This window comes from Sminthopsis crassicaudata, chromosome 3 (genome assembly GCF_048593235.1).
Source record: "Sminthopsis crassicaudata isolate SCR6 chromosome 3, ASM4859323v1, whole genome shotgun sequence".
Classification (NCBI taxonomy): Eukaryota; Metazoa; Chordata; class Mammalia; order Dasyuromorphia; family Dasyuridae; genus Sminthopsis; species Sminthopsis crassicaudata.
In genome coordinates, this window is record NC_133619.1 from 366,122,331 (window position 1) to 366,144,706 (window position 22,376).

Below are 22,376 nucleotides of genomic sequence, written 5' to 3' on the forward strand. Positions count from 1 at the left end.
TAAATATAGCAATCTAAATAAAATTGATGAATATTTACAAAAATACAAACTGCCCAGATTAATAGAAGAGGAACTAGAATACTAAAACCCTGTCTAATAAAAATAAATTGAACAAGCTATCAATGAGCTACCTAAGAAAAAAATTCCCAGGAACAGATGGATTTACAAATGAATTCTACTAAATATTTCAGGAACAATTAATTTTATTACTATATAACCTATTTGAAAAAATAAAGAAAGGAAAATCCTTTCAAAATTCTTTTATGACACAAATATGGTACTGATATCTAAACCAGGAAGAGCAAAAATGGAAAAAAACACTGTAGATAAATTTCTTTAATGAATATTGATGCAAAAGTTTAAAATAGAATACTAGCAAGGAGATTATAGTAATGTATTACAAAATATATACACCAAACAGAATTTGTATCAGTAATTCATGACTGGTTCAATACTAGGAAAATTATTAACATCATTGACCAAATTTATAACAAAACAAACAAAAATCATGATTACATCAATAAATACAAAAAATAATCTTTGACAAAACAATTCTATAACCCCAAATACACATAATCAATGGAACCTCTTTTAAAATAGTATGTAAATGTTTATCTAAAATGAAGAGCAAACATTATCTGTAATAGGGATAAATTTGAAGTTTTTTGAATGAGATCAGGAATAAAACAAAAATGTCCTTTATCATCATTGAATCATCAATATTGAACTAGAATTGATAGTTATAAAAATAATAGAAGAAAAAGAAATTGAAGAAATAAATATAGGCAATTAGAAAACAGATGATATAATGATATCTATATATAGAAAACCCTGAAGAATCAATTTTAAAAAACTAGTTCAAACAAGTAACAATTTATTAAAGTTGCAGGATATTAAAAAAAAAACTCACATAAATCAACAACAAAACTCAGCAGCAAGAGATAGAAAGAGAAATTTCATTTAAAATAACTGCACACAATATGAAATATTTTGGAGTTTATCTACCAAGATAAGTCAAGGGATTAAATTAATACAATTACAAAATACTTTACACAAATAAAACATTATAACATTTGTAGAAATATTAATTACTCACAGATAACATGAGCAAGTATAATAAAATGACAATTCTTCCTAAGTTATTCTGTTTATTCAATGACATACCAATCAGTCCAAACATCAATAGTAACAAAAGTCACCTGGAAGACCAAATAGTCAAGAATATCAAGGAATTAAATGGGGGTGTGGAGGAAAGGATAAAGAAGATGGCTAGCAGTTCCAGATTTCAAGCTATATTACAAAGTGGTAATCATTAAAAAACAAAATCTAGTAATGGCCAAAAAATAGAGTGGCAGATCTGCACAATAGCTTAGATAAACAGTACACAGTAGTAAATGATTATAATAATCTAGTGTTGATAAATCCAAAGATCCATATTTTTGAAGTTAAAAACATCACTTGACAAAATTTCTTAAAAATGGAAAAACAGATTGGCAGAAACTAGACATAGACCAACATCTCACACCTTATATCAAGAAAAGGTCAAAATGGATAAGTAATTTAGACATAAAGATGATATCTTAAGTAAATTAGGGGAGCATGGAAAAGCATACCTACCAGATGTATGGTGAAAGGATGAGTTTATAACAAAACAAGATACCGAAAAGATTATAGGAAGAAAAGTAGAAAATTTTGGTTACATAAAATTAAAAAACTTTTATAGAAACAAAACTAATGTAGACAAAATTAGGAGGAAAAAAGGAAACTGGGGAAATTTTATAGTAAGTTTCTCTGATAAAGGCCTCATTTCTCAAATATATAGAGAAATAGTCACATTTATAAGAATATAGCCATTCCCTAGTTAATAAATGAACACAAACAGGCAATTTTCAGGAAACCAAAGCCATCAATAATCACATGAAAAAATATTCTAAATCATTATTAATAAAAATGCAAATTAGAACAACTCTAAGATACTACTTCAGGTTAATTAACATGTGAGAAAGGAAAAATGACAAATACTGGAGGTTATGTGGAAAAATGCTGACACTACTGTACTGTAGGTGAAGTTGTGAATTGATCTAACCATTCTGGAGAACAATTTGGAACTACACCAAAAAGGTTATAAAATTGTGCATATTCTCTGACCCAGAAATGCCACTACTGTGTCTATATCCCAAAGACATAAAAAAGGGTAAAGGATTTATTTCTACAAAAATACATATAGCAGCTCTTTTTGTTGTTGCAAGGAATTGGAAATTGAGGAGCTGTCGATAAATTGGGAAATGGTTGAACAATTTGTTCAACCATTATGGTATATAATTTTGATAGAATATTATTGTGCTATAAGAAATGGTGAGGAGGGTGGCTATGATAAAATCTGGGAAGACTTACATGAACTGATACAAAATAAAATGAACAGAACCAGAACATTCTACAAAGTAATAGTAACACTGTAAGTATGATCAACTGTGAAAAACTTAGCAACTCTGATTAAAATAATGATCCAAAACATTTCCACAACATCCATGATAAAAGAAGCTATCCACACCCAGAGAGAAAACTGATGGAATCTGAATGTTGATAATAGCATAGTTTTTCACTTTATTTTTGTTCTTTTATTTAGTTTGTGTTTTCTTTCACAACATGACTAATATTGAAATATTTTTTCATGATTTTACATATATAATTGATATCAAGTTATTTGCCTTCTGAAAAGGGGAGTGGTTAAGAGGGCCAGAGAAAATTTGGAACTCAGAAAAAATGAGTGTTTATGATTTTTCTACATCTAATTGGGAAATATATTAACAAAATAAATAAAAATAACTAAAAATACTTTTCCAACTCTATTTCAATATAATTGGTTTCCTTTTTAATCCTATCTATTTTAATTTATACATTTAAAACCATCTGAGGTGTCCATAGCTTCCTCAAACTGCCAAAGAGGTACATGAAAAACACTTGCTTTAGAACAGTATATTTAGAACAGTGCTCTCAAGTACAAAGCTGAAAAAAAAGACCTTTAATTTGAAAATTCTATTATTTTAATGTCATCAAACATTTAAAAGTTTGATTTGATGAGGAGCTTTTCTTAGAAGAATGACTGATAATATCCAGATGAAATTTAACATAAAAAATGTAGTCTTACAACTTGGCTTCAAAAAATTGACCTCATAAGTGCAGAATAGATGAGATGCAACTAGATTGTAGTTTGTCTGATTAAAATCTTGGTGTTTTAGTGCTCTGCAATCTCATTTTGAGTAAACAGTGTGATATGGTAGCCAAGCAAGTGATTTGGAGTGGGGGCTGCATTAAAAAAGGAATAGATTCCAGGACCTAGGAGGTAATAATCTCACTATAACTCTGCTTTTGATCAGACTATGATGAGAGTATTATGTATGGTTATGGATGCCACATTTTAGGATGGACATTGGGAGGCAGAGAACTATTCAGATGAGGATTATTCAGATAATGCACCTCAAGATGTTACCATTGGAAGCTTGGTAAAGGAACTGAGGAGTGAGCTATTATAATCTAGAGAAAAAAAAAGATGTGGAATGGGAAAGATGAGAAGTAGAAGATTGTAGAATCATAATATAAAAGGAGCTTAACGAGCATTTAGTTCACCTCTATTTTACACAGGAGGAAATTGAGAACTGATGATGTTTAGTGAGTTACCCAAAATAAAACAGGTAGTAAGTAGAGTTAGAATTTGAACTCACATTGTATGGGTTCCAAATCCAGTGCTCTTTTCTTTATTCCACATAGCCTAGTAAGATTAAAAAGGGATACCTGACTCAGACTCCCTTATTCACTGAACAACTAATGTATGCTTCTAATTAGTATTTCAAGTTATCATCACTCTTCTTCAATGCCCTTTCTCCCACAATATAAAACATTTGTCTAACTTATAAGGCCACAGGGATGGATAAAATTCAACTGCAATGAATCCTTTCTATGAATTCTGGCTGAAAAAAAATTCCACAAATAAATTAATCTCTTTGAAACTCAGTTTCCAAATTTGTATTGTGAAGAATTTTAACTAAATGATCTCATTTCATTTATAGCTTGAACATTCTGTGACTTTATGAATCCTTTCTCATTCACTGAGTACAACTCTAACTCAGTCTCTCATTTATCCTGATCTGTGATTTCAGAGTAAGGAAGGAGAAGGAAGTTAGAGACCCATAAAACAAGAACTGGAAGGGAATCTAGAAATCATTGAACTCCCTAATCTTGCAGTTAGAAAAAAGAAGGTACACAGAGATTAAATGATTTAACCAAGGTCATTTTTAGAGAGAGAGAGAGAGAGAGAGAGAGAGAGAGAGAGAGAGAGAGAATGTGTGTGTGATCTTGATTCTGATGGATTTGTCAATTTTTAAAGAACAACTAGAACTCATATTTCATAAATTATGAGGATAAAGAAATCACTTTGCATGAATTATTTTATGAGACAAATATAGTTCTAATATCTAAATCAGGAAAAGATAAAACAGTGGAAGAAAATTTGGACCAATATCATTAATAAATATTGACTCAAAAATTTTAACAGAATCCTGCCAAACAGATTACAGTGATTTATCCAAGAAATTAAGTGGTCAGGATGCTTATTAAAGTTATTAAATGAAGAACTAGTGTTATGGCCCACCTAATTTCCTCTTTTCCAATTTCAAACCCTAAACCAAGAATGAATGATGAAATTGCCTTAGTGACTCATGGGAAAGAGACTTTGTTGCTGAAAATCGGCCTTATTGAAATGATGCTGAAGGAGAGAAAGGAAAATACATCAATGATTCCAGAATCTGACCTCTCTCTTCCCTCCTTGTCTCAGAATGAAGCTATGGAAGACATCAGAAACAGCTCTCCTTCCATGATGGGAAATGAGACACTCAACAGCAGCTTTAATTTTTATCTTGTCTTTTATCAAGCAGCTTATTCTCTCTCTCTCTCTCTCTCTCTCTCTCTCTCTCTCTCTCTCTCTCTCTCTCTCTCTCTCTCTCTCTCTCTCTCTCTCTCACACACACACACACACACACACTTCAAATCCCCTATATTGAATTACTGGTGAAATGTTTCTAACTCTCAGCACCAGGATCAAATGACAGAATGCATGGGGGGATTGCTTTTTAATCTTGGCTGGGAGAAGGAAATGAAAATGACTTGCAGGATTCTGACACACTGATCAGAGATTTCTTTTTTTTTTGATCCTCCTCCCCTCAAAAAAATGGGAACTTGTCAGATACCATTATAAAATCATATAGATCAGAATTAGTCTCAGTTTTTCTGTGGGCCAGAGAGCAATAAAGACTTATAACCACATTCCAAGTTATGTTTTGATTACTGACGACTCTGTTCCCCCAAAGAATTTGTTCAGCCTGAAGACTGATAAAGTTTTAGCCAATTTATCATCCTGAAAACAAGATGCTGAGCACTCATTTAGCCATAAAACACCATGGTGATCTCTGTGACCCCTTCCACATTGGGCTCGAATTTTCAAATGGAATAAGCTCAGAAGGTAAATCCTTCAACTGCAGAGAAACAGGGAAAATCCAGGATCATTTTCCATTCCTGGCTCTTATTTCCTTGAGAGGGGAAAATCCATTTTAATAAAGACCTCTGCCTATGATGAGCAATATTCAAGAATTCTTTATTGCCATTGCTTGCCCATTAAACAAATGAATTGCCGCTCCTCCTGATTTTTCATCAGGAGACCTTTGACAGATATAATATTGGGGACTCTAGGTTTAAACTCTCACTTTGGTCAGAGAATGGGATGGGGTGAGGTGAGGTTTGTTCTCCTCCTTTAGGGGCGGGGGGACCAGAATTCTTCAAACCACTTTGTTGGTGCCTTTTTTTAATGAAGACAGATGTTATACTTTGTCTGGTTTATCCAGGTAGTCTAAGGTGTAACTCAACTTCCCAATTTATTAACAGTAGTGATTCATTACTGTGACAATTGGGGAAAAACTGATTACCTAGAATTTCTGATGAGGTAATTCTGCCTCACTCTAGCATTGGTAATGAATCACCATTTTCCCTCCCTCCTCTGACCTAATTTTCCAAATCATGTACCTGCATAAGAGATTGTGCAGAGGAGTATATCTATTTATCTTGTAGGAGTTTTCTCCTTCTAAATTTGAGGGAGAAGACATACCTTGAACTGGGAGGGAAGATTCATGAATGTGAAAAGCAATAGGTTAACCAAAGTCCAAAAATCACATTAGATAATTAATCTAAAACTGCCATGATTCCTGTGGCAGTCACTCCCATCTCACTGGCTGCATGCACATAGAGAATCTGGATGAAAAATAAAAATTGGCTTCTGTTCATTGTAACATGAAACCCAAGTCACAATCTTCAAAGTCTAAGACATATTTCTCCTAATAATATTTAAAGTTTAACAACCTCCATCTCCATGAGACTTTATACACTCATAATTGTTATCTTATATAAATGATGCTATTTGACCTCTTAACAGTCTTAAAATAAATGGTCAGTTACCAGATTTCAATTCAAGTTAAGTGCCTTTTTCTTTAGGTTCCCTGACATGAGAAATACGTACCAGAATTTGTACCAGTTTGTTCTAATTTGATTTACCATGCTGGGTCTCCCTTGGGATATATCTTGAGTATACCATCTCCTCACACATACAAAGGGCCAAATAATCAGCAGGTGTTTCCTTTGCTCTGTCCCCCTTTGCTACTGTCCAGTGAAAGCTGGGGCCATTTGTCTTAGCAATTCAGACACTTTGGCATCCTTTTTTGGACATAACCATCAGGCAATTCAATTCAATTCAGTACAAGTGAAGTCAATACTTATTTATTAAGTGCCTACTTGCTGAGAAGGACAATGAAATAGAGAGAATTCAATGCCAGGAAAAGATCATGGTGAATTAGTTAGGGAAGTTTTAATGAAGGAGGTTTTTCTTGATGTGGACTTGGAAGGAAATGTAAGGTTTGGATAAATAAATACAAGAAGGGAGGCAATTCTAGGCAGTGAGATGACATCAATAATAAGCAGTGCTGTTAAATAGTTGTCACTAGTCATGACCTATTTTTATAATGATATAATATAGTTAAGGGATAATAAGCTATCTCACTCTAGAAAATCCCTTTCCATCTGCAGCTTCATCTTTTGTTTGCTTAGTTATCCCCAGAACCTCCATTAAACAAACAAACAAACAAACAACTATCCAAGCCAGTCACATTCACTTCTTCATTCATCTCCAAGCTCGGTTCCTGACTCTTTGGTCTTTTTTTCTCCATTATGATTCATCATGAGTATATTGGTATATTCTCTCTTCTCCTTCCCTCTACTTTGTAGAATATTTTTTATATGTTGTCCTCCTGCATTAAAATGTAAGCTCCCTGAGGACAAGTACTATCTTTTTTTTTCTTTTTATTTGAATTTCCAATGCTTGCCACATTTCCTAGAATACAGTGAGTGTTTAATAAGTGACTTAACAACACTCTGGATAGTTAAAAAGGCTGGTCAAATATAAAATATGGATATTGTTTTCTAGACATAGTGTCAATATAAGGAGGCCTTTAGAAAATGGAAGTTTATGTAATCTTCAGGGTCTTCATTCTTAGCTACCAATAGCATTGTATGAAAAGTAGAAACTGTTATACAAATCAAGCTTTTTGTTCTTTTTAAATAGTGTGTATGGGATATGAGTGTATCAGTGTGGTCTTCTATGAACAGTATGAACCATGAACAATGGTGGCTGTCAATCAAACCAATTCTCTGCCCCATAGATACATTACCTCCAAGTCTGTTTTATCTAAAAATATGACTCATTCAGTTAATGGCTCATGTTCCCATCCTACTAACCACTCCCTTCTATTCCTCTGTGTGTCATGTCAATCAAAACTTCAGAACAATCAATTTAATTGGATTGGGTAAAAATGTAATAAAATGAAAATAACATACATGTATATCTCAGAAGATAGAATCTTATTAATTTCCCCACTCCTCCTCAGGATGGTAAAATATGTCTCTCACTGGATTCTGCTGTTGGTTGAAAAAACAAAACAAAATAAAACAAGAAGTACATGTATTTAATGGAAATCTCCCAGTACTGGCTGGGCACAAAGAGTAATCACTTACAATGGTTAGCACTGGCTAAGAGCTAGAATTTTACTCCCAGTTCAAATGACTGCAGAAATCTTGGCCACTACATTGCCTGGTTTTCCATAGTACTTGTTTTATCAGCTTGAACTTGCTTGTTTGAACTCTGACCATGGCTGATCATTTCAGTCTGGATTTAGTCCACTAACCCTGTGGCTATGGGAGAAACTTCCCTTCTTTGGTTTCAGGGGAAAGACTGTGTCTAAGGCAGTGAAGTCCTGCTCTTTTCTTTCCCTCTGAACTTAATTTTTCAAATCTATGTATGTAGGCATGAATCTGTGCCCTCCAAACTTATGTATGCCTTGTCTCAAAACTTTCTGGGATGTGTAGTCCATTGGAAAAATCAAGCAAGTACCCAAACACTTGTCTGCTATATCAGGAAGACATATTCCATGTCCTCAAGAAGCTAATCTTTGGCGGTCAAATGAGACAGTAACATACATGCTTGGGGCACACCACTCATCTGAAAGGTTGACATGGAGGACAACCATGACAAGCTACATTTCCTTTGGTTCCTCCCTCAGAGCCAGACTACTGGGATGGATAGAGTGTAGCTGGATTTTGTAATGGGAATAGTACTGTATTTGAATCTCAGCTCTAATAATTACTAGCTGTGTGAGTATAAGCAAATTATTTGTCTTCTCTCAATCTGTTTCTTCATCTATAAATTGACAATAATAATTCTTTCCTTAAAATTGTAGAGCTATTGGCTAAAGAGAGTTACAAAATATGATTTATAATAGTTCCAGTACTTCCGTGGTTCTATCATCTCATTAATGCTGGCTTCCACATTCAGTGTAGACTATCTCTCAGTATAGATCATAGTTTGTCCATACTTTTTCATCTTGTGTAATTTTTGTCCAGAATGCTTAAAATCCATATATCCTCCAGAAAACAATGCAACATGTTGGCCATCTTTCTGTTATTATTGCTGTTTTTAAATAATAAATAGATAAAATATATATTTTGTAGACTCTCAATATACTTTTATATCATTGCCATCTCATTTATGTTTGTAATCATTCATGTTTTCAAAGATGTCACTGATGCTACTTCTAATGTTATTGACAATATGTTTCAGGCTAATTGTATCTCTGTTTTTATTTTCTTTTACTTTTGTTATATTTAATTTTGATGAATTATTTCTAAATAAACCATATGCTTCCTCCATTGAATATTCTTGCAAAAAGAGGAAGAGAAAACTTTCTAACATAGCAAGTAGGATCGACAAGGTATGTCACTTTTTATTCTCAGTTTATTATTTTTTTAATAGACAGTAAGTATGTTTTAACTACAACTATCTGGAATGAAAATTGATCAGTTCATTTAATTTAAATTTTATTTTATTTTTTTAGTGTTGCCTTCTTTAACATTATTTTAGCTATTGATTGTCTGAATTGCTCTTTTGGCTTTGCTTTCTTAGCTATGTAATAGTTATTACAAATAAGTTCTTTCCCTCTGAATTTTTCTCATTCGTCATTTCTTATTAATAATAAAATTCAATTACTTTCATTCATAGACCACAGATTTTTGTTAGTTTGTTTTTAGACATTCCCTGATTATTGAGGAATTAAATTGTTTTTAGTCTTTTCCTATTTTAGATAGCATTGATATGAATATTTTTCCAAGTATTTGGTACTGACTTTTTTGAGTTATAAATCTAGTTATAGCATTTTAAGATTAAAGAGTATAAACAATTTAGTAACTTTTATTTTGCTTTATTCCAGAAGGGGTACAAGATTTTATCAAGAAGAATTTTTGTTCTCTTTTTTAAAACCAACTTTGCTAATCTGATGGGTATGAAGTGATAACTCAAGGTTATTTAAATGGAGTTTTCTCTTGCTACTCATGAATTGGATAACATTTTCATATGGCTATGATAGTTTGCATTTCTTCTTTTGAAAAATGGTTTGCTTAGATGTTGGTAGCAGCCCTTTATGTAGTAGTAAGGAACTGAAAACTAAGTGGATATCCATCACTTGGACAATGGCTGAATAAATTATAGTATATGAATGTTATGGAATATTATTGTTCTATAAGAAATGATCAGCAGGATGATTTCAGAAAGGCCTGGAGAGACTTCATGAACTGACGCTGAGTGAAATGAGCAGTACCAGAACTTCACTTCAACACTTCAACACTTCAACAACAATAGTATATGAGGATCAATTCTTATGGATGTGGCTCTCTTCAACATCGAGATGATTTGGACCAGTTCCAAGTTCCAAGTGACATGAGTAGAACCAAGAGAACATTGTATATAGCAACAGCAAAATTATACAATGATCAATTCTGAGATGTGGTTCTTTTCAATAGCAAGGTGACTCAGGACAGTTCCAATAGTCTTGTGATATAAAGAGCCATTTACATCCAGAAAGAGGACTGTGGAAATTGAGTGTGGATCACAACATAATATTTTCACTTTTTTTTTCTTGTTTTCTTGTCTTTCTCTTTTTTTTTTTTCCTTTTTGAACTGATTTTTTTTTTACTGCAGCATGATAATTGTGGAAATATGTATAGAATAATTGCACATGTTTAACATATATTGTATTATTTGACATTTAGGGAAGGGGATAGGGGAGAGAGAAAAAAATTTGGAATACAAGGTTTTGCAAGGGTAAATGTTGAAAACTCTATATGAATATGTTCTGAAAATAAAAAGATTTAGAAAATTAAAGAAAAACAAAAAATATACAAAATTACAAAGAAATCTGATTATATTGAATGATGATTATTAGAGTCTATTTAATAAAACCAAATTTATATGGTACAAATTCAGGAAAAAATGATTTGCTCACATCCTTTCATTATATATTGGGGAATGATTTGGCATTAAACATTTTTGAAAAATTCCAATGATTTTGAATGTCAGGCTTTTATTAGAGATGTTTGATAGAAATCAAATTCCTAGAAAGTAATTCTTCTTATGTTTGCTGAATTGATTTTGTTCACACAAAACATTATTTTATATTACAAAATATTTTATTTTGTCTTTTATTATCTTTTTCATTCCTTGCTTATTTAACTAAAAATATGAAGGATATTCTACTTTCTTTTCCTTAATAGATTTTTAAAAAATGATTTATGTTAGGATCAAAGAAAGGTCAGGCAAGTGCAATTAGGATGTAACACAGGCCTAAGTGGCCTGGAAATCCTTAGATGTGATTGGCTATGAGTACACAGGGACCATCTTTGTGGGCGGGAACTCTGGCCACAATGGGAACCTTAAACACTCTGAAGTCATGTCAAGAATATGAAGTGTCTCCATCTCTGATTGGCTGTACCTGTGACCTCATGGACCCGATATAAGCTCAGTGGGGGAGATGCCCGACCCTTTTTCACCTGGAGCTCTGCCAAAGAGAAGGAACTAAGATAGTGAAGGAGGTCTTAGAGTAGAATGTAACCCACGTGAATAAAGTTTCTGAGCTTGCTTGCAAATATTCTTGAGTGCTCTATTGTGTTTTAACTACATCCCTCTGAGACAGCAGCCAAAGGATTTCTGATGACCTCAGAAAGAGGTAAGCTTGATATTAATATTTGCCAGAAATTTCTCTGAAGCCCTGGGAAATAAGAGAGACTGGCAATAGCAAATGCAATGATAGTATGTTGCATGTCACGCCTATCGTGGGGCACCAAATGTAGAGTATAAGCTAGCTCTCTGGAGGGCTTCAGGGTCAGCCAGAGTCAGGATAAATTAAAGTCCTTGGTCTTTAGGGGGAGAAGTGAAGGAGGCAGGCACACTGCCAGGAGGCTTGCCAAAGATCTCTCCTGGATTCTGGAGTCCAGGGTCTCCAGCCACTCTCCTCCTTGTCCTGCCACCAAGTGCCTCTCACTTTTCTCCCTCCACCCCCCAATTCTTGCCTACAATTATCTTACTACCAAACATTCAGCAAGCACCAAAGATGAGGAGAGCCATGATCCAAATCTATGCTAATAAAGCCATTGTCTCACATTGAATAGGTAATTAGCCTTAAGTGCTCTGCATTCTCAGATTCAAGTACACCTATTCAGAGTTTCAGTACTCCACAGATTTAATCTTTCATATTTAGGTGATTTGTTCTGTGAAATTTACTGTGGCTCATGGTGTAAGTTGTTAATCTAAATGTATTCTTCGATAAGCTATTTTCATTTTCCCAGCAATTCTTACTAAATAAATAACAGTAGTTCATATTCTTGGGTTCCATATAAGCTAACTTCTAGGTCTTGCTTAACAAGTCTGTCTCAATAATTTCCTTTTTAATCTTTAGTTAATTTTTATTATTTTTACTTTGTAATATAATTTTATATCTGGTAATCTTAACTTCCTTTTTTTTTTTTTTTTTTTTTTACATCATTCCCTTGAAATTCTTAGACTTTCCACCCTGGCCTCTTCTCATGAAATTTGCTATTATTTCACCCAGTTCTATATAATATTTCCTCAATAATTTTGTTTGCTATAAAATTCTTAGATAAATGTTGTTGCTCTTATGTATATATTTATTGTTGTTATTGGTATTAATTATATTGGAAGGCCTAGTCATAGACATTAAAATTTTCTTTTATCCTTTTAAGTGTTCCTTTATTTCTGCAAGCTTTATTTTATAGTTCTATTGACATAAAACCTGTAAATGTTTTTAAGAGGTTAATTCTCAAAAACATTTATGCATTATATATTTATTTTCAATTAATTTTATCTTTATATATTTTATTCCTGACTTTTGTCTTTTATCCTGTGTATTTTGTTTTTTCCTCAATTATATGTAAAAATTTTTTAAAAATGAAGTTCCAAATTCTTTGTCTCTCTTTAGTTTCTCCCCCTGCTAAACAATTTGATATCAATTATACATGTGAATTAATGCAAAAATAGATTTCCATATTAGCTGTGTTGCAAACATAGACTAAAAAAGAGAGAAAATATTTGACTGTTTTCCCCCAAATGACAAACAAAAAAAAGTTTAAACAATTTTGTTTCAATCTACATTCATACTTCATCAGTTTTTTCTCTGGACGTGGATAGCATTTTTTCATCTTAAGTTGTACAGAATTGTTTTGGATCATTGTATTGTTGAAAATAGCTAAGTAATTCACAATTCATCATTATATAATATTGTTATTGAATATAATGTTCTCTTGTTTCTGTTCACATCACTTTTCATCAGTTTATGTAAATATTTCCAAGTTTTTTCTGAAATCTGCCTGTTCATTATTTCTTATTGCACAATAGGACTCTGTTACAACCACATACCACAACTTGTTCAGCCATTCCCCAACTGATAGGCATCCCCTCAAAATTTCAACTCTTTGTTACCACAAAAATAACTACTATAAATATTTTTGTACATATAGGTTATTTTTTTTTTTCTTTTTGGAATTTAGACATAGTAGTGGTATTACTGGGATGAATGTGGATTGTGTAGGGATGTACACCATTGGTACTCATTTTGACCTTTTTTGTGTTTTTCAATATGAAATGTTGTTCTATATCTAGTCTGCCAAATTCATTTTCCAGCAACTTTTGTCAAATAATGAAGTTTTGTCCCAAAATGTTGGATCTTTGAGGTTAGCAAATACTAAATTACTATAATCATTATAAGCACTATGATTATGATCACTATAGCCATTATGACTATGGTCACAATATTATGCATAGTTTCTCTAATTTATTCCATTGATCCATCACTCTGTTGTTTTTTCTAGATTGTTTTGATGATTATCACTTTGTAATATGATTTGAGATTTAGTACCGCTAAGCTAAGCCACTTTAACCTTTTTAAAAAAAATTATTTCATAATATATATTTTTCCTTTTCTTCTTCCAGATGAATTTTGTTATGATTTTTCTAGCTCTATAGAATAATTTTTGTTAGTTTGATTCCTATGCTACTGAATTCTGACTTTTGTTAAAAATAGATTAGAAATGCAATTTTTTTATATTTGTTTTTCATCCAGTTAACTTTGCTAACAGTATTAGTTTTCTTGATTAGTTATTTTATTTATTCTTAAAGATATTCTAAGTAAACTATCATATCACTTTCAAATAGGGAAAATATTGTTTTCCCTTTGTTGATGCTTACTTCTTTAATTTAGTTCTTTTTTATTATTGCTATAGTCTCTAGGATTATATTACATAAACAGAGGAAACCAGGAATATCCTTGTTTTACCTCTGAAGTAATTAGTAAAGTTTTCAAAGATTTTCCATTATATATGCAGCAAGTTGTTTGAGAGGAATAATTTAAACTTTTTTCTTATTATTTCTAGTGATTCTTTTTAAAAAATACAAATAAGTTTTACATTTTTTCAATGGATCTTCTCTATTAATATTCTCATCACTTTTGTAATTTATTTGTTTATTTGTATTGTTTTCTAATGTTAAATTATATTTGAATACCTAGTGTAAATCTATATAGATCATAATTAATGGTATTTGGATAAATTGCTATAGTTAAAATTTTATTTCAAAGTTTTGCATTATTATTCATTAGTAAAATATATCTTTAGATTTTTTTACTTGATTCTTCATTGGATCAGGTAAAAGGACTCTTATAAAAGGAATTTGTGGGTATATCTTTATTAATTTTTTAGAAGATTTTATTATCATAGAGAATTTTAAATTTTGTTATTTGTAAACTTATATGGTCAAATAATTATGTCTTGCATAATTTTCTGAGTCTTGATTATTGAGAATCTTTATTTGATATTTTTACATTTACTATCTTTATAAATATATACTTTAGTATAGCATTTTATGATATTTTTTCATTTCTTCTCTATTAATTGACAATTCACTATAATTTTTATTTTGGTAATTTGGCTTCTCTCTGTGTCTCTCTTTTTCTTTTTTTTCCCCTCTCTCTATCCCTAACTACCTAACAGTTTGTTGATGTATAAACTTTTAAAAACTGTTTTTCTGTTTTATGTTATTTCAATATACCTTTATTTTGATTTTGAAATTTTCTCTTTTATTCATTTTTATGTTTATTTTTTCAAATTTTAAAAATTCCATATTTAATTCATGAATCCTCTTTTGTTCTTTAATTTTTATTTTTCAGAGATAAATATTTTCCTTCAAAAATATATTTTGTTTGTTCTCTCACACTCTCTCTAGAGTTTATGTTTTTATGCTTTACATGATCAATTTAAAAATTAAAAATTAGAAGTATAATCTTTAATAGTCTTTTTGAAATAATAACCATAGCTTTATCTTATTTAATTTTTCTAACATTATGTCAGAGCAAAAATTTCCTTTTTTGCCTTAATGTAAAATTCATTAAAATCTCATTGACAATTAATTCTTGATTACCAATGTGGTTTTTCTGTTTACATTTTAGTTTGGTTTTCCCTTAAGCGCTTATATGTTATGTTACTTGGTGCATGTATTTAATTATAATATTATTTAAGTAACTATGATGATTTCTAAGTATAATATAATTTTCTTGTTTTATTCTTTTGACAGTAATTATTTTTATTATTATCTTATCTGAAATTATGATTGTCTTGCTTTTTTGGAATTTTATAAAACATAGCATATTACATTATTTTAATATAACATGTTTTTATGTTTTAAGTATGTTTCTTATATGACACAAATTGTTAAATTTTCATCTATTCAGTTACTCTTTTCTTTTATAGATGAGTTTAGTTCCATCACATTCATGATCGGAATAGTTAAATATATTTATTTCTCCCTATCAAATTTCATTATATTAATGCTTTTCTTTTAAACTAGTAGTGGTCTCCATGATTTATTTTGCTTAAGCCAGTCTGATCCCAATCTGCATAGCCCAAATAGAGATTCCTTGATTCTTCTTTGATTGTTTTTCTCTATTTTTTAACCTTTCAATTTGAACATCCCTAGTAAGAGTAAAGTATTTCCCTTAACAATTACCTCTTTTTTTGAGTCATTATATTGTGTTCCTTTACAAGAAATATTTATACAGTTCTTTTTCCTTCCATATTTCTTTACTTTATCCCCTTTCATGGTCTTTAAACATAAATATTATCTTTATGTTCTTTGAATGGCTTCTACACAAAATTTGCATCTACTCCCCAATCTTGGATCACTGCATTTTTTGTGGTAGAGGGGTTTGTGTAGTCTAATAAAATTATGAGCTATGCCATGCAGTATTATCCAAGATGAACAAATCATAGCAGAGACCATAGCAAAAAGTGATCTAGTGGAGAAGGAAATGGCAAATTGCTCCAGCAAAAACAAAGAAACAAACAAACAAAAAACTGTATAGTTAAAACTATTGTGTTTCCCACTAGTAGCAATGTATGGCTATGAAAGTTGGATTGTAAAGAAAGCAGAGAGCCTCAGATCTCTCACTTTTGAACTGTGGTACTAGAGAGGACATTTGATCAACTCAATAAATACTAAAGATGTTAATTCGGGATGTTGTTATTGTTGTTGTTGTTTGTTCTTCAATTTAAAAGAAAACAAGTGATATCAAGAGGCCGATATCTTAACTTGAAAGTGAATTGGATTTAAGTGAGACAGATCAATGCAAAGTCATCGGCCTCAGTCTGTCTTCCAGAGACATCAACGCTTAGTGGCAAGACAAAAGTCAAGGTGATTGGTGATGGAGTGGGATGTAGTGGATGACTGTTCACTGGAAGGGAAAATAATGAAACTGAAGTTTAAATACTTTGGCTACATAATGAAACATGGGACATGTTGGAAAAAGACCTTGGTGCTGAGAAAGATTAAAGGCAAAAGGAAAAGAGAATGGCAGAAGATGAATTGGATAGTGTCATGGAAACAGTGAACATGAATTTGAACAGATATGAAAGACAGTAGAGGACAGAAACATATGACATGCTATAGTATATAAGGCCATGAAGAGTTGGACATAGCTAAATAACTGAAGATGCAAAATGAAATTTCTAAAATACTTAACTTTTATGTGATTGATTCAGATAAGAATATATTTCTGGATCCCCCAACTCATCTCTTTTCCATCTCTTTGATTGAAGTGTATTCATTTATGGAGCTAAATTCGTAGAAAGATTAACTCAAGGAGTAAATATGATGTAGTTAAAAGAGTTTGGGCTTCAGAAGCAGAGGACCAAGGCTCTTGTTTCCACTATTATGTCCCAGATGTAGATGCTTCTTGATGGGATTAGGGAATGATCTAGTCATTCCACTTCTCTGGAACTTAGTGCCCAACTATAAATTCTGGGTATTCACCAAAAACTACCTTCTCTAGAGTTGTCACATTCTTCAAATCTTACCTGCTCTGCTCACTTTTATGACAAGACTACATGTTTTTCATATGCTTTCTTGAAAGAAAGTTTTGCTATAGCAGGAAAAAAAAGTTGGTTGGTCAGGGGAAAAAGAGTCATTCCAGTGGGACAGTACATAAAAGAAGGAAGCTGAAGGTCCTGGATCTTAGATCTTCATGAGACAGAGAGAATGAAATGGGAAAGAACTTAAGTATAGCTCAATAAAGACAGAAATAGAAGCAATATTGTCATGGGATTATACTAAATACCACCTGAAGGAAAGGAAGAAATAGATGAAGAGCTTAGAAAAAAGATCACAGGCTTAGCAGTGATAAAGGACTTCATTATCTAGATAGCTACTGGAGCAGTCTTTCTGCCAAAAACAAAGCAGCTAATAAATTCTTAGCTCTCAACAATTTCGTACTTCAAAGATGATACTTTTGGGAGAAAGACATTTCATCTTTTAATTTGTGATAGAAAGTGAAGATAAAACTAAGAATCCTCTAATATTCACTCTACATTTTGGGAGTGTAGGTTTCAGACTATTCAGAGAAAGGTTACTTAGGATTCTATGACTTTAAAATTATAAGTAATCAGCTCAAAAATAATCCTAAGCTTTTAGGAATGAAATTCTGAAAATAAAAACAAAAATAACCATGTTATGAAAGCAATGGAAATTATTAATCAAGTTTTATTTTTAAAAGACCGAAAAGAAAGGATCAATGACAGGTAAAAGAAACGAACGACTGAAACATTATGGTACGATCCCACAAAAAAGGTCAATTCAAAATTAGCTGAGTCTAGTAAAGAAAGTTAAGGACGATGGTTTTCCAGTCTACTCTTTGGACTGGAGAGAAAAAAACATGGAAAAAAGGGAACTGGGACTTGAGATAAGTGAGGAAATTACAGACAAAGTATGTGCAGGTTACTGAAAGAACTTGTGGATATAGCTGCTGAGCTACAATCATGATCCCTGAAAGACCATGAAGAAGAGAAGCATGGTAGACTAGGTAAGGAGTAATGACCCAGTTTTTGAAAAAGTGACAAGTGTGGAAAATTATTGAATAATGTAATTGAAAATTATTCTTTGACAAAGTTCTAGAATGTAAAATGAGCTTACCAAATTGGCTACAAAATCAAAGCCATGGGGTTTTGCTTCCAGCAGAAATATATTTGTTATGTAACAAAGTCAGCAGCATAAAATAAATAGATGAACAACAACTTCCTTGCTTCATTTAATTGTTATTTGTTTTGGCTCAAATGCATTTGTATGTTAATATAAGAAGTCTTCTTATATTAAGAAGGAATTTAGGAATTTCCAACTTCAAGTTAGTTGATTGTCTGAGACAGAGAACTACAATCTTTGCCTTAAACATGGAATTTACAAATAAAAAAATTTAAATCAGCATGGAAGAAAACTGGCTTTTTAATAGCTTGGTGTGGCAGCTATTACTAAAGAGTTGTTAGCTCATATTTATGTGGGAAAGATTTTTAGAAAAGAGGAGGTGAGATGCCTGGGAAATGGACTGAAAGAGATAAAACCCAGAAACTGATAGCAGAGAATGATACTCAGCAGAGACTACATGTTCAGCAGATATTATGAAACCATTGAAACTACTTTTGGTAGAGACTGTGTGTCCCATTTTTATCATCGAGTAATATCTCATTAAGACTGTGAACTTCAGAAGTCATCAACAATCAACATGACAGCAATATGCCCCAAAGAGTTGCCATATCCATAAAAAAGAGGCTAAATAAGAACAATGTGATAATATTACCTGAATACACTGGTGAATCTACTGCACCAGAGAAGTTGTTGCCCCTTCTCGTCTGTACTTTGACTGTATGTATCTTCAACATGTTGTCTTCAAGTGGAATTCCTATGTATTCTCACTTTTTCTATGAAGTTGCATATATCTCTGGGAGAGCGTGCTCCAAATTTTTCAGGAAAGTGGTCCATTATCACTTTTCCAGCTGTGTTGTATTTTGTAAATATAATTTTTGGCAGTACATATGCATGAGTAATTTTTTTTACAACATTATCCCTTGTATTCATTTTTCCAAATTTTCCCCTCCCTCCTTCCCTCTACTCCCTCCCTTAGATGACAGGCAATCCCATTAAGTGCCATTACTTTGAAGTAATTGTGTTCCCTGGCTGACTCAAGAAAAAAAATCACATTGGTTTATGAATTATGGTGGCTTGATTGAATTTAGACACATAGATATTGAACCTTGAATATTATTTTAGGAATTCAACACATAAAAGGGGAGGATACCCTAAGTGTGCAGTTAGGTGGTATAAAAAGATAGAGCACTGAACTTGGAGTGAGGAAAATCTGAACTGAAATCCTATCCCAAATACTTACTAGTTATATGATTTTTAGCAAGTCATTTAAAGGGATGTTTTGTGAATATCTAATAAAGGAAATGGTGATAAGGCTACATCAAGAATGAGCTATGGCAGACTTTCTCCTTTTTGTCATTACTATGCTCCTGGAAAAGGGGAATGCTGAACTTAATAATTTACTGAGGTTTTAGCAAAGCATTTGACAATGCCTTTAATTCTATCATTGTAGGAAAAGATGGAACCATATGATTATACAGTCAGACTGGTTTAAAATTTGTAGAACTGGAATTGAAAGGAATTATTAATTGTCAGATTGCAGAGACATTTTTGTCCCCATGGGTTTAGCTAGGAAAGAAAGGGATTGGATGGCAGATTCAGTATCCAAAGAGGTTTTGATAGGCTAGAACATTGAGTCAAATCTAATTGGATGTAATTTTATAGAAACCTTAAAATTATGCCTTGTGAAGAGCAAGAGAGAGAACTGGAGATTTTTGCCTAGCAAGAGAAGACCTATGAAGAAGACTAGGATGCATCAGTCAAATGAATTAAGGATTGTAAAGTTGAGGAATGTATTACATTTGGTTTTTTTGGCAATTAAATAAAGAAAAAGGACCAATGGGTATGAGATATAGAGAGATTTAGAGTTGGTGTAAGGAGAAGTTTCCTAATAATTATAACTATACAAAAAAGGGAATGTACTACTAAGATTGGTAGGTAGTGAGATTTTTGTCATTGAGGGCCTTTAATAAAAGACTGGATAAATATCTTCTGGAGATATTGCAGAGGGGATTCTTGTTTAGGTACAAATTGGACTAGATAATCTCTGAGATTCCTTCAAAGTCTAAGATTCTTTGATTCATAGGGAATTGAGATAGCATGAGTGAAAATAGAAGTATCATGAAATTTGTATGCTTCAGAGGTAGGAAAGGCTTTCACTCTGGCTGAATTGGTATGGTGTTTCTCCCCTAAAATAATCTAAAACTTAAGTAGCAAGGAGGTCTTTTTTGACATTCACATCAACATATTTATAACCTTTCAATCAAAGAAAAAGAAATGTGTGTCTCTGTGTGTATGTGTGTGTGTGTATGTTAGGGAAATCTTGTTTTGATTGAAAATAAACATCAAGCTAAGAGGAGAAAATTATGATATTTATTTATTTTACTGATACTTCTAATGCAGTGGGAAGAACATTGGCTCTTAAGTCAGAGTATCTAGGTTCAAATCCCACTTCTGACATCTATGGGTAAATAATTTAACCTTTCTAAGACTGTTTCCTTATCTGTAAAATAAGAGTTTTGGATAACAAGGTCTCGGAAATCTCTATGTTCTTTAGATCTACAATTCTATTTTTTTTTTATGGTGCTATGATTCTAATGTTCACATAGATCTCCCTGGCATGACACTTAACTGAACTCAGTGGTCAGTTTCCCATTCTTGCCTAAGTTCTCTTGGATCTGGTTTCCTGAAAAAAATCTGGTTCCTGTTCTTTGGTTTACTTACAATTCTGAACTCTAATCCTCCTCTCTCAGACCTAGTGATTGTCAAATCCACCTGTACCTGTTGGTTACCTTGCCCAAGACATAGTGGCAGAAAATTAAACAGCGTCTGGAGAAGTTGGTGTCTGCATCTACCCAGGACAATTCCTTATAAAGACCTGACCAAAACTTCTAAGAAATGCCAACCAAGGTAGGAATAGTCCTGCATTAGATAGATTTTTGCTTAAGGTCCGAAGAAATTGATATGTTCTACCACTTTCCTCTGATTCTGAGTTGGCAAACATGGTAGCTGACAATATCAGAACCCATTCAAGATGTATATATCAAAAGTCTCCTTGAACTTTTGGATAAACTTTAATCCATTATACACTGGGGCCTATTGCCTGTGAGAAGCATATCAGAACTGGAGGGAAGGATGATGACTCGCAGATCCCAATAGATAATATACAATAAAGGTCACTGTGTTATAGGATGTTGGTAGCCCTTGGGAATAAAGGTGTTTTAACAATTGGAATTATATCTGAAATTATGGGAAGTCCTGATCTAGGGGATTCTATATTACTGCTAATTGGGGCAACTGACTCATTTCAACAATATTTATTAAATCCTCATCTTGAACAAGGCCCCAGGACAAAATAATCAAACAGACTTCAAGGAATTCACATCCAATGGAAGGTGCTAAAAGAAAGATAGTAGATGGTTTTGCATTACCCTACTAAACCCCAAAGGCCCTAGCAGATTTCAGATCACAGATGCTATATCTACCCTTATGATTCCAGGGATGGTCCCAAGAATTTTTTTAATTTAATAGCTAGTAGCTTACAGAGCCTTCTTTAAAGCTCTTAGGGTAACCCTGAGGGTTTGGGGGTGGTTTTTAATCGATAGTTTACAGGTCCCTCCTTAGTATTCTAGCTACAGCCATAAGTATTTGGGGGAGTGTCCTGTTAAACGTCATAGTTTAATGGTGTGCTCTATCCCATGATTATGGGTTTATGTTATTTAGTCAGACAAACAATTTGTTGTTGTTGTTTTAGAGCAGAGTATTTACTAAGGTGGCATAGAAAGAACAGTTGGTAAACAAAAAATTCCCTGACCTCACCTCCCCAGGAAAATTGGGAAAATATTTTTCCCTGAGTATATATGGAGTACAGGGCAATATGAACACAAGCTTAAAAAAAAACACACACGAGAAGGGCGAATAT